Raw genomic sequence first — 13,468 nt, forward strand, 5'->3', positions numbered from 1 at the left:
TTTTTTCAGAAGTACCATCCTGAATTCTCTGTGACTTAAGTAACATATTTCTGTGTCTGTAAGCTCATTTTCTGGAGATTTTTCTCTTTCTTTCTGAGATCCCTTATCACCTTCGTTGTTCATTGCATTTAATGGACTATTTCTTTAATGAAAGTGTGTTCTGTTGTTTTTCCAGAAAGAAGATTTATTAGATAAAAGTCTCTCTTTAGCCCGCAACAAAGAAGGCACTTTTCTTTTGGTTTCCAGTAGGTAGCATCTAAGCCTCTTGAATCCCTAACATTCAGTAGCTTTGCTCAGATTCCCCTGGGGCTCTGCGATGATTGGTCTTGGAGGATATGGGGGGAGGGGCTCTCTGGGTTAGGGGTAGGGGGCTGCATCTCAGCCTTAGTTTTGCAACCACAGTTGGTAAGAATCAACTGTTGTTTCTCTGCTGGCTGCTTCTCTGCTCTCTACCCTGATGACTGGGCCTTACAACCAGCTGGCCATGAGGAGCCCACAACACTCTCAGGCTCAGCTGTTCAGGGAATCTGCAGCATGAACTCACCACTCCTTCTCCCTTTCCCTTCTTCCTGCAGGGAGCTCCAGAGGCTTCAAGAGGTAGCCTCAGTCTCTGGCAGCATTTGCTCAGATTCCCCTGGGGCTCCCGGTGATAGGTCTCAGAGGGTATGGGGGGAGGGGTCTTCTGGGTTTGGGGTTGGGAGCTGCAGCTCAGCCTTGGTTTTGGAACAGGGGCCAGTGAAAATCAACTATTGGTTCTCTGTTTTCCAGTCCTGCTTCTCTGCTTTCTGACCTGATGACTGGGCCCTGTTGCTGGCCCCTAAAACCCGGCACTTCCAAGCAGGGCTGATCAGGGAAGTCTCTGAACCTTCACCCCTCCCCCTCCTCCTGCAGGGAGCTCAGGCAGCTGTGAAAGGCAGCTTCTTTATTTGTCCCAGTCCACCACTGGACACCCAGGGCTCTGACCTGTGGTAGCTCTTACACGTAGATCCCATGTTCTGATGGGCCGATATGCAGTTTGGGTGTTTTTTTGCTGAGTTTTAGATGTTCAGCTTATTGTTGTTTCAAGGGGAGAAATCTGAGGACATCTCTTACTCTGCCACATTTTTTTGGCATAGTTATTTTTAACGCCGCTTTCCCATCTTATATCTTTGTTATAATTAAGTGTTTAAATCTTATTCTGAAGTAGATTTTCAGTTTCCTCTTCTTGTCTGTCTATTATCTTACTCAAAGTTTTGTGTACTTTGGTCTTTTTGTTTCAGGTAGAAGAGCTCCTTTCAACATTTCTTGTAATACAGGTCTTGTGGTCGTGAATGTCCTGAGCGTTGTGTCTGTGAGTGCCTTCATTTCTCCCACATATCTAAAGAAAAACTTTGCTGGATATATTATTATTCTTGGCTGATAGTTCCTTTATCAATATTTTTTTAAAAAATTATTCTTCTCTTTCTTGTCTTGTAATGTTTCTACTGAGAAATCTGATGATAATGTAATGAGGTTTCCATTGTAGGTTACAGTTCTTTTTTTCTCCCCTGGCTGCCTTGAGAAATCTTTCTTCGTCACTGATTTTTTAACATTTTGAATAAAACGTGTCTTGGAGAATGTCATTTTGTATTGATATGATTAGGTGTTCTGCTATCTTTCTTTATTCTAAAGTCCAGTTATTTCTATGAGTTTGGGAGATTTTCATCAATTATTTCTTTTATTAGGCTTTCTGTACCCTTCTTCCTCTCTTATCTTTCTTATATATCCATTATCCGTATTTTTGTCTTTCTAATGTAGTCAGATAGTTTTCAGAGTTTTATTTGTTTATTTATTTTTACTCTTAATTTTCTCTTTTTTCTCCTGAGTCATTTACAGGTTTTTATCTTTAGGCTCACTAATTTTCTCTTCCATTTGATCTACTCTAGTGTTTCTCTAGTGCAGTCCTCTCATCTCCTTTATTGAGTTTTTTCAGGTCTAAAATTTATGTTTGGCTCTTTTAAATTGTTTCATTGTTTTCAGTAAAGTATTACTTTTTTCACTGTTTTTTTTTCTAAGTTCATTGAACTGCCTTTCTGAGTTTTCTTGTATATCACTGAGTTTCTTCATAACTACAATTTTGAAATCTCTGTAACATAAATCACAATCTTCCATGACTGTTTCTGTGAACTTTTTATTTTCTTTCTGAACCTTGGTTGTTGATGATATTTGATGGATTTCTTCTCTGCAGGTAGTAAACTATTTTCTTGTTTAAATATTGTTTTGTTCCTAACCATTCAGCTAATTAAGTAGGGTATTTTTTTTTTTTTTTTTTTTTTTTTTGCTGTATTGCTTAGGACATCTCAGATTTTTTTATACAGGTTTTGCCCAAGAGTGTGGGGCAGGGAGGTATGTTTGCTATCTCCTGGCTGCACTCCCCAACCCCACAGTTGCCTTTGCAGTAATGGCTGCCAAGCTTGTTGTGTTCAAAGCTTCCCAGGTTTCCTTACTGTACTCTGCTGGAGAGTGAGGTAGAAAAGGCGATTCACAATTCCATGGCTCCATCCCTGCCAGCAAAGACAGCTGGAAATGCTGAGTTGTTTAAAATCCCCCTACTTTCTTTACCAGGCTCTGCCTGGGAGCATGAGCAGGGAGGCGAGTTCTCAATCTCACAGTTTCACAATTCCAGTAATGGCTATCTGCACTGCTTATTGTTTGAAGTTTCCCAGCCTCCTCTACCTGTCTCTGCTGTCAGGGCAAGGGGAGAAGGGGAGTACTTCTCCAGGAGAGAAACTGCTCCTGCTTCTCACTCCATGCTGTAGTTTGAAGGCTGCAGGCTGACCCCTCTGCTGCCTCTGCTGGAGAAGGCTCAGCGGGTGCTCAAGCACATCAGTGGTCACTGGTCACCTGCTCTTTCCACCATCTCGTCTCTACTCATCTCTCATGCCACTTTCAGATTCCCAAAGAGTGGATCTTTCCTGCATGTTTGTGTGTTGAGCAGGAGATTCTATGTTGAGGTATAGTTGTCTGACTTATATGTTTTAGAGGAGAAACAATAGGGTCTGCTCCTTCCCCCATGATGCTGATGTCACTTTTCTAGTGTATTTTCATTTCAGTTATTGTATGTTTCAGCTGTGACTAGGTATTTTAAAAAAATATTTTTTAAGTTTTTGTTAAAGTTCTCAGTCTGTTTCTCTGTTCCTCTCTCAAGTTCAGTGAGCATCCTTATCACCATTACTTCAGTTCTTTAGCAGGCAAACTATTTATCTCTACTTCATTAGGGTTTAATTGTTGGGCTTTTGAAATGTGTTCCTTTGTACTTTTATTTTATTTGACTTTCTGTGTTTGTTTCAAAGCATCTATCTCTCCTGAACTGGAAGGAATGGGCTTGTGTAGGAGCAACCTCTTTGTAAACTGTATGTACACATATACTAGGTGGCATTAACTAGCCAGCTGGAGCTGAAGTGGTCGTACATGATATTGGGCGTACCCCGGCAGGCCAGCTAGCCAGTTTGGGAGTGGGTGTCAATGAGGTAGCCCAGGGCACATTGCAGTAGCTTTGCGGTTCAGTTCAGGCACTTGAACCAAGCTCCCACCCATGCTACCTGGTGGAGGGGTAATGTCAACAGTGACATTTGCCAGCACTTCTGATCCTGGTGAGTTCTTGTCTCTCCCTGCCCACTTAGAAAGTGTCTTGGGCTTATGAATGAATTTTTTATCATGTATAGTATAGGTGTTCCTTAAGTTGTTGTTTTATCATGGTATCTCAGGACAGCTGAGTTTGCAAGTTGCCCTGTTGGGGTAGAGTTCCCGTGGTTACCATATCTTCAGCTCTTCCTTGCTCTTCAGGAGGAATTGCTCTACATGTAGGTGTGTACTCAGTGTGTCAGTGGACGACAGCGAGTCAGGGTCTTCTTACATTGCCATCTCAAACCCAATTCCTTTTAAAAATCTTTTATAATTTCAAGCTATTTCACTATTAACTCCATAAACATAGGTAACAAATGAGCCATTGAATTCCTCATTTTTAAATAAAATAAAAACACTCACTGTGCTTTGTGCTTTATAACCTCTAAATATAACTACAATAAAGTTTACTATTTTTTTCAAACTGATGATTCAAGTAGTTTCATTTTGCAAGTCATTTGACTGAGATTCCTGTACAGAAGATTTCAACAAAAAATTCATTTATACTTTTTTTTTAATTGTCACTTGTGGTTATTTTCCCCTGATTCTAGTATTGGTTTTCTTGTCACTGACTCCATATATCATATACTTAATTTTTATTTCTTGAAATAATTTGGTTCCCTAAGATTTTCAGACTTATCCTCTTTATCTTTGGTCCATATTTATAATCATTGCATCTATACGTCTTCACTCAATGTTTTTTTCTGAATTCCAGGTGCTACCAAATGCCTGTTATTTATGTTTTTAGTATTCCTTCCTCATATTATATTCATGGTGCCCAATTCTGAACCACTATCTCCCCACAAATCTAAAGTTTTAAAATCAGCTTCAGCTTCTATGTTACTTTCTCTCTTGTTAATGTTTTCTATCTAGGAGTTACATAAGACAGGAATATTTTAGGAAAGAAATATCTAAGTTTTCAAAAATAATGACCAATTGTACGCAAGAATGCTTGGACTTGTTTTACATTCTCAAAAGCTATGTAAACAAAAAGAACATTTTTTTTGTCATATTTTCAAAATCACTTGATGTTGCTTGATAGTTTTCTTAAACTTGTGAACTTTTTGAGAAATGGTTTTTCACTCTTATTAATATGTTTTTTCTTTACTGATTTGGGTACTTCTCTCATGTATTTACTGACTGTTCAAATTTCCTCTTCAATAAATTTATTATTCCTCTTCAATAAATTTAATTAAAATTTATATCTTTATATCTTCTGTTGTACTATATCTATATCATTATTAATCTATATCTTGTAAAAGCAAAAAATAAGAATATAATTTCATATTTTTATATAGATTCCCTATGTTTTTTCAGAATCATGTCTTTGGTTAGATCCTCTTTCTATACTGATTTATAATCCCACCTACTATCACTTACCAAATTACCATACATAAAGATAGCTGTCTGAAGTCATTAATTAAATTAATTAACTCATTTCAGTATTACTTGCTTTTTGTCTCTATGACTACAAAACAAACCTTGAAGTTATTGAAGAAGTCATCTCCTGTTTATTATATTTTATTTTACTAATTTATCAAGAATTGCTTAAACTTTATCTTTCATTCCAAACTGCTTAAATCCTACTTTTTTAAATTTAGAAAATAAATAATTTTGTGATTAAATCATATATATTAGAGAAACTGTTATTCATAACTAAAAGCAAATTTTAAGTTATTTGGATTGTTTTGTGATTGCGGACATTTCTAAGAATTTATTTCATATAAATAGCCATAACCACAATTGATGAGTCATAATTTACATGCAAATATAAATTAACTGAATACTAGCAGGTTGATCCCAAAGATGAGAACATCAGACCATATCCCAAAATAAAGTTTAGAAAATTCTAACTTGCCAACATCTTTTGCACTATTTAACATTCAGTTTTAACAACTGAGTCTGTCAGTGTAAGTTATCATATTACTAGGAAAAATGAGAAATAGCATGTGGTATTTTCAGCAGAAACATAAAAAGAATTTGATAACGTTCAGTATGTGTATAACATTGTAAGTTATAGAACATTAGAAAAATAATAAAAATTACTCAATTTACCCATGCTATACAAAAATTAAAAATGTTAATTTTATGATTGAAATTAAGATGTTTATGATCACTATACTATGATAGTTTAACATTGTGATGGATGTCTGTGGGAACAAGGAAAGAATAAATACAAATGTGAGATTTAAAATTTAAATAGGTACAGCTAAAATATTCCTTTTTTTCAAAGAAATAATAATTGAACTAGAAAAAAACAACAAAATCAAGACTCTATTAATCTAAAAATACAATTCATCAAAATCAATCTGTAAGCTCATTTAATATATCGCTCCACCAGCATGATAGTTTATAAAAATAAAATACAACTTACAATAAAGATAAGTGAGATATGTGTATATAAATATAACAGAATGTAATGTAATTAATATATAATATCAAAAATATAATTGATACAATATGCATTAATATAGTACATATTTAATATAACAGAATATAGAAAAGTTCTTTATGGATAAAATAAAAAGCACACAAGATAAATGAAATAAATAGGCATTCTGTGTTCAAGGATGGGATCACAATAACAATGTCAATTTTCTTCAATATAATATTTAAAATATTTCATTATTTTACAGATCTAATAAAACGTACTGGTAAATTATAATATGCAAGAGACTATTGGGGCACTATTGATATCATTACCTAGCTTAAGATATATAGAAACCTAATATATCTGTTAAAGGAAAAATTTCATATTTACGGAACAAAAATTTTTATAGAGAAAACTAGTATAAAGAAAATCGATTCAGCATATAGAGGAAAGTAAATTTTTTATTTACACTTACATATACATAAAAACTGGACCCCACATTCATTAAAGACTTAAATAAATAATGTTATATCGTAGAACATTATGCTATTTGAACATAACATAAATTAACCTGTTTCTTATAAAGAAAAGGACAAGGATATACAATTATGTAAAGGTAGACTCTTCAACAAAATCTGTTGGGAAAACTGGATATATATCTGCAAAAAATAAAATAAATCTGGACTACTCTGTTACATCATATACAAAAATAAACTCAAAAAGTTTTAACAATTTAAATGTTAAACCTGAAACCATAAAACTCCTAAAAGATAATAGAGGAAATAAACTATTTGGCATTAGTTTGAGTAATACCTTTTTGGATACATCCCTTCAAGCAAGAGAAACAAAAGCAAAAATAAACACATTGAACGACATCAAACTAAAAAGCTTTTGCACAGCAAAGGAAACCTTCAACAAAACAAAAAGGCAGCCCACTGAATGGGAGAAGATATTCCCAAATGATATATTCAATATGGCATTGATATCCAAAATATATCAGAAATTCATATGACTCAATGACAAAAAAATAAACAATCTGATTGAAAAATAAGCAGAGGACATATGTCCAAAGAGGATATACAGATGTACAACAGATACTCAATATCACCAATCATCAGGAAAATGCAAATCAAAACCACGATGAGATACCATCTAATACTTATTAGAATGGCTATTATCAAAAGTCAACAAATACAATGTGTTAGCAAAGATGTGGAGCAAAGGGAATCCTTCTGCACTGTTGGTGGGATTGCAAACTGGTGTAGCCCCTGTGAAAAACAGTATGGAGGTTCCACAAAAAAAATGAATAAATAAAAATAGAAATGCTATATGACCCAACAGTTCCACTTCTGGGTATTTATCCAAAGAAAATAAAAACACCCATTCAAAAGGATATATGCATCCTTAGGTTCACCGCAGCATTATTTACAATAGCCAACATATGGAAGCAACCTAAGTGTCCATCAATAGAAGATAAAATAAGAAGATTTGGTATATATGGGTATATATACAAATACATACATACACATGCAATAGAATATTATGCAGGAATAAAAAAATGAATTCTTGTCATTCACGACAACATAGATAAGTCTAGAGAATATTATGGTAAGTGAAATAAGGCAGAGAAAGACAAGTATTTTATGGTTTCACTGTATGTGGAATCTGAAAAAAACAAACATAAAGAAACAATATAAAACAAAAAATAACAGACTAATAGAAACAGAGATCAAAGGGATGTTTACCTGAAACAAAGGATGGGAGTATGGGTGTGTAGGGGAGAGGGAAAAAGAGTCAATAGTGCTATGATGGGTTTGCATGGTGATGGATGATTGTTGGAATTGGTGAGGTGATCTCATTGTAAGGTGTGGAAATATCAAATCACTGTGTTGAACATCCAAAACTAATAAAACCAATATAAGATTGTATACCAACTATACATAAATAAAAAATAAATTTAAAAAAAGAAGGGACAGATTTCTTCAACAAAATACTAAGACTATTATTCAATTACTAATTAAATTAAGAATTAAATTGATTTAAGTGATTAAATTAAAATTTGAAATTGTGCCATTTGCAACAACATGAATGGATCTTGAGATTATTATGCTAAATGAAATAAGTCAGACAGAAAAAGTTGAGACTCGTGATTTCACTCTTATGTAGGATGTAAACTGAAAGTGTGCTGGCTGGAAAATTACTGTTTGGCTATCGCCCATGGGAACATAACGCTCTAACAATGAGCTTTCTGCTTCTGTACCCCCTGCTTGCACAACCGACCTGTGGGTTGACAGTTAGTAAAAAGAAGAAAAATAGACTTGTGTGTTCAAACAGGATGAAGAATAGCAGTTTAGGGCTTGAAAACCCTGTACCTCTACATTTCAGGGCTGCTTAATTTGGGGTCTGCTTACCCCTGGCAGACCCAGCTGGCTGAATAAAGAGTGTGTTTCCTATAACTCACTGATTTCTGGTGGTCCGTGTGTCTATCGGGGGCTGGCGGCTACAATAAAAACAACAAGCAAACAAACAAACAGAGACTCATGGACACAGAGTCTCTGTTTAGTGTTTTCCAGAGAGAGAGGAGAGAGGGAAGGTAGATAGGGTAAAGGGGGTCAAATATATGGTGATGAAAAGAACTTTAACTTTGGGTGGTGTACACACAATACAATATACATATTACATATTATTGAATTGTACACTTGAAACCTATATGATTTTATTAACCGATGTCACCCCAATAAATTTAATAAAAATAAATAAAATAAAATATTCATATAGTAAAAGAAATTATGGTTAAAATTAACACACCGATACAGATTGAAGATAGTTTTCATACCTAAACCAAACTAATAAAATCCAAAATAGTCCAGAAACCCCTACACATTGCCGAAGATACCCAATTGCCTTAAAAACAAGAGAAACAAAAATTAAATAACAATAAAATATCAATTTCTGTTGAATATGTTGAGTTTGGGGCTTTATACACCAATAATCAAAAAAAAAATTCTCTTTCCAAGTACATGTCACTTAAGTTTATGATAGGGCTATAAAGTCATACTTAATAGAGATCATAAACATAAGTCTAAGTGACTATGGTAAAATAATTTAAAAAGATTATAAAATAAAACCATTCGTGGATTTTTAAATTAAATCTGAAATATTGTTATATACCGTTTAGTAAGACATAAATAGATTTAAAATTATTAGCAAGGACTTGAATAGTAAATGTCAAGTAATGAAAATTGGGAGGAGGATAAAATTAGCACTGGGTTAGAATCATAGGGTCAGATTTATCTATTTACTAATATTTATGTCCTTGGTCAATAGATGGAAAACATATATAACAGAATATTAATGTGTATGAATACTAGAAAGGGTTAATAAAGTATTTCTTATTCTAAACTTTTCTGAATTTTAAATATCCTAAAATTTATAAAACTAAAGAAGTGTCTCAAAAGTTACCACTTTCTCAAAATATACTTTTTTTCCTAAAAAGATTTTGTTCAGTCACACAGATGCCCAGTACTCATTCAAGTCTTTACAAATGTCAATAATTTTCTTGCTTTATTTTTTATTATGTTTATGCTATTACCCTTTCCTATTTCCATCTGTTTTCTATTGCATTATCATCTTTGATCATTTTTATTCTTTTTCTTTCATGTGTTACATTGAGTAGTCTTTGCAATGTAGATCCTTAGATCCTTAGACATTGATATTTCCCTTTTTTCTTTTAAAAAAATATATATACCAAGTGGTGTAATATTTATTCATAAAATGACATTTTAAATGTTTTAAGTCTTCTTATTATTTCATTTCAAAATATATTCAACCTATTTTGATTTGTAAAATATGTTAAATTATTTTACTACTAATTATTCCATTGGTAGTAAAATCTTCATTTTTTCCTATCGTTTTCACATATTTTATGTATTTTACATTCTACTATTTTTATGTCTTATTTTTTCTGTTTTCTAACGTGTAGATTTTTTTCATCTTTTAAAACTGTTATAGTTGTATTTTGAATTTTTTTGTATTTTGAATTTTTTTGTATTTTGAATTTTTGTAATTGTTTCCCTTAACAGAAAATTTATGCATGTCTGTTTGCTTTTGTTGATTTGAAATTTTATTTAATTATATATTCTTATATATAATTTATTTAATTATATATCATAAATAAATATAATTTATTTAATAAATTTTAAAAATATAATTATATATTTATTTCAAAGAGGATTGAAATCTTTGCCACTTCACAAAAGTCTCTCCTTAAAATTTATCAGAGTTTTGTGTTTGAAACAATAAAGTATACTCTGTAACTCACTCACAAGACTATGTCATAAAAGGTGAAGCAGCTTCCACGTCACTCACTGGAATGACCGTTTTTGAAAGCTTTAGCAATTATGTGAACACTCTGTTGACCCTTAGGCCACCACGTTGGAGAGTAGTGGTCCACAGGGAGAAACCAAGAGTAGATGTTTTGGCCAATAGGGCCAGCTGATGTTTAATCTGACAGCCAAAATCAACTGCCAGACATTTGAGTAAAGATACTTCCAGTTGGTTCCAGTTCTTAGCCATGAATCTTCCCAGATATTGAAGAAAAGAGACATACCAGGCCTATTTCCTTTCACTATTTCTTTACTGGCTGTCAGCAGATGTTGCTCTCAGCTCTCGAACCTGTTTCTTGCACATGGCCCCTTCATCTTCACAGCTAGCAGTTGCAAGTCAAACTCTTTTCATGACTCAAGTCCACTTCCCTTCCCCTCTTACTACCATCCAGAGAACTGTGTTCTTTAAAGGACTTGTGTGATGAGGTCAGCACAAACATGTAATATCACCATATCAAGGCCAACTGACAGACCTGCTTCACTTGCAGGACTTCCTTTGGCTGAGTGATGTCACAACCACAGCAGGGACATCCACAGTACTCAACGTCCTTAGACTTTGAGTGAAAAATCTTGGTCAGCCATTGTAGAAGTATGCTGATCATAAACTTTAAAATGTATTATAATTTGTCTACATCTTTTTATTTTTCTTAATTTCAAACTTCACAATATCAAAAATAATACAATGCTAATGTTTTAAACCTGCTAATAGAGCACACAGTTTTCATTCAATAAAGTTTTGTTGCATTAAGGAGTAAATAAAAGAATAAGAAATGACTTAAGATTATGAAGATCCCACAAAGTCATTACAGATTATATATATAAAATGATCTTAATTGAAAACCAATTGAGCAACAACTATAATGATCTAATTTGTGCAAGTAGATAACTATAAAATATGTATTTTTTTCTTAAGCTTGTGTGTGTGCAGAAAACATGATTAATAAATTATATATGCATCTATGTGTATTTTTTGTGTATGTATATACACACATATAAAACATGGACATCAATACCTCTAGGCTCACAATGATAAATAACCTCATTCTTGCAAAGCACCTTGATGCAAAAGGGACAGTTCTAAGTGCCTCATACACAAGCTTATTTAATCCTCACAGTCATTCCATCATTATAATTACCATTAGACAGGCATAGATATTCAAGTGTAGAGGGCATATTAATTTACCTCTAGTTATACTTCTAGTGACAAAATTGAGTTGTGAATACAGGCCTCTGATGACAGAGTTTCTACCTTACAGTGTAACATTCAAGGACAGAAAGATATATTCAAGTCTCATATTAGTTTCAGAGACAATGAAATTAGGCAAAAGTTTGAGGTATGACTGAGTTAACTATATCTGGAATTTCTTGAAGATTATTCTTCAAAATATATTTATCAGGAGATACATAAATCTGCCTGTAAAAAAAAAAGACATGATATCTCAAACTCTTCCAAGTACAAATTTCCTAGGACGGCCTTCAGGTAACTTCATGGATACAAACCATAAAAATATAGATTTGAAACTAAACAGTGATGAGTCAATACTGTTATATAATCATGAAATATATCATCTCCATAAGTATGATTGTAAAATATATCAAAGGTATAAAAAGAAGAACATAAATAGTCAAACATAGAAAAGAAATCTCAAAAATGCATAATTATCTACAGGTCAAAATACAACAGAGGGACACTAACAATGACCAATAGAAAAATAGAATTAGATAACAGTTAATTTGTATCCAAATTGTATCTAAAAAGATAAAATATTTGGTAGTAAATTTAACAAAATAAAAAAAGATGGCACACCTAAAAAGTACAAAATATTAAAAGAAATGTTACAAAGAAGAAACAAATTCAAAGATTTTTTTATGTCTATGAGTTGTATAACTTACTGTTATATTGGAAACTATCCCAAATTGAGCTATAAATGTAATACAATCTCTATAAAAATCTCAGATGTTTTTTTTTTCAGAAATTAGCAATTTGACTTTAAAATTTATATGGAAATTAGAGACACCCAGATTAGACCAAACAATCTTGACTGAGAACAAAGCTAGAGGTCTCATAGTTTCTGAATCCTCAAGGCAGCACATAAAGATAAATATATAGAGCCACGAAATAGAATTAAGGGTCTAGGAGTAAATATGTACACTTATGGTCAACTGATTTTCAAAAAAGATACAAAAACAAATCAATAGGGAAAGCATAGTTTCTTCAACAATTGGCGTTGTGACAACTGAATATTCACAGGCAAAGAATGAAATTAGATTCTTATCTCACATCATATATATTAAAAAATACTTCACATGGAGCCACAACACAAATATAAAAAATAAAAATTTAAAACTCTAAAAAGAAATATTAATCTATGTGACCTTGTATAAGACAATGTTCTCCTACATATTATACCAAAATCATATGCATAAAATGTTTTAAAAAATGTATACTGCACTAAAATTAAAACATTCATAAATTATAATTTGAAGGACACCATCAATAAAGTAAAAAGACGACTCATTAAGAAATAAATTAAAATGCAAATCATATATCTGATAAGAGTCATATTCAGAATACTGTGTATAAAGAAGGCTAACAACTCAATAACAAAAAGCTAAATTCATAGATACAGAAAATATTTTTTAATTTATTTTTTATTTTTTGAAATTTATTTATTTTAGTTTCGAGTATACAGTACATTGGTTAGACATCTATATAGTTCGTAAACAATCTCTCTAGTTGCTTCATACTTCCTCTGACCCTCTATCTAGCCAACGTATTAATGCTATCTGCATTCCCAATGCCATGCTCCCCATTCCTGTGACCATCCATCAGCTATTAATTTGTACTTCTTTAACCCTTCACCCCATTCTCCCAGGCCTTCAAACCTCCCCGTCATCTGACACCAAAGTATCCACTATATTTGTGAGTCTGTTTTTGATTAGTTTGTTCTTTTTATTCCTTAGGTTCTGCATATAAGTGAAATCATATAGTGTTTATCTTTCTCTGTCTGACTTAAATACCTTCTAGGTCCATGAAAGCAATATCTTTTTCTATACTCTTCCTTTTAGT

This window comes from Pteropus vampyrus, unplaced genomic scaffold, assembly GCF_000151845.1.
Source record: "Pteropus vampyrus isolate Shadow unplaced genomic scaffold, Pvam_2.0 Scaffold197, whole genome shotgun sequence".
Taxonomy (NCBI): Eukaryota; Metazoa; Chordata; class Mammalia; order Chiroptera; family Pteropodidae; genus Pteropus; species Pteropus vampyrus.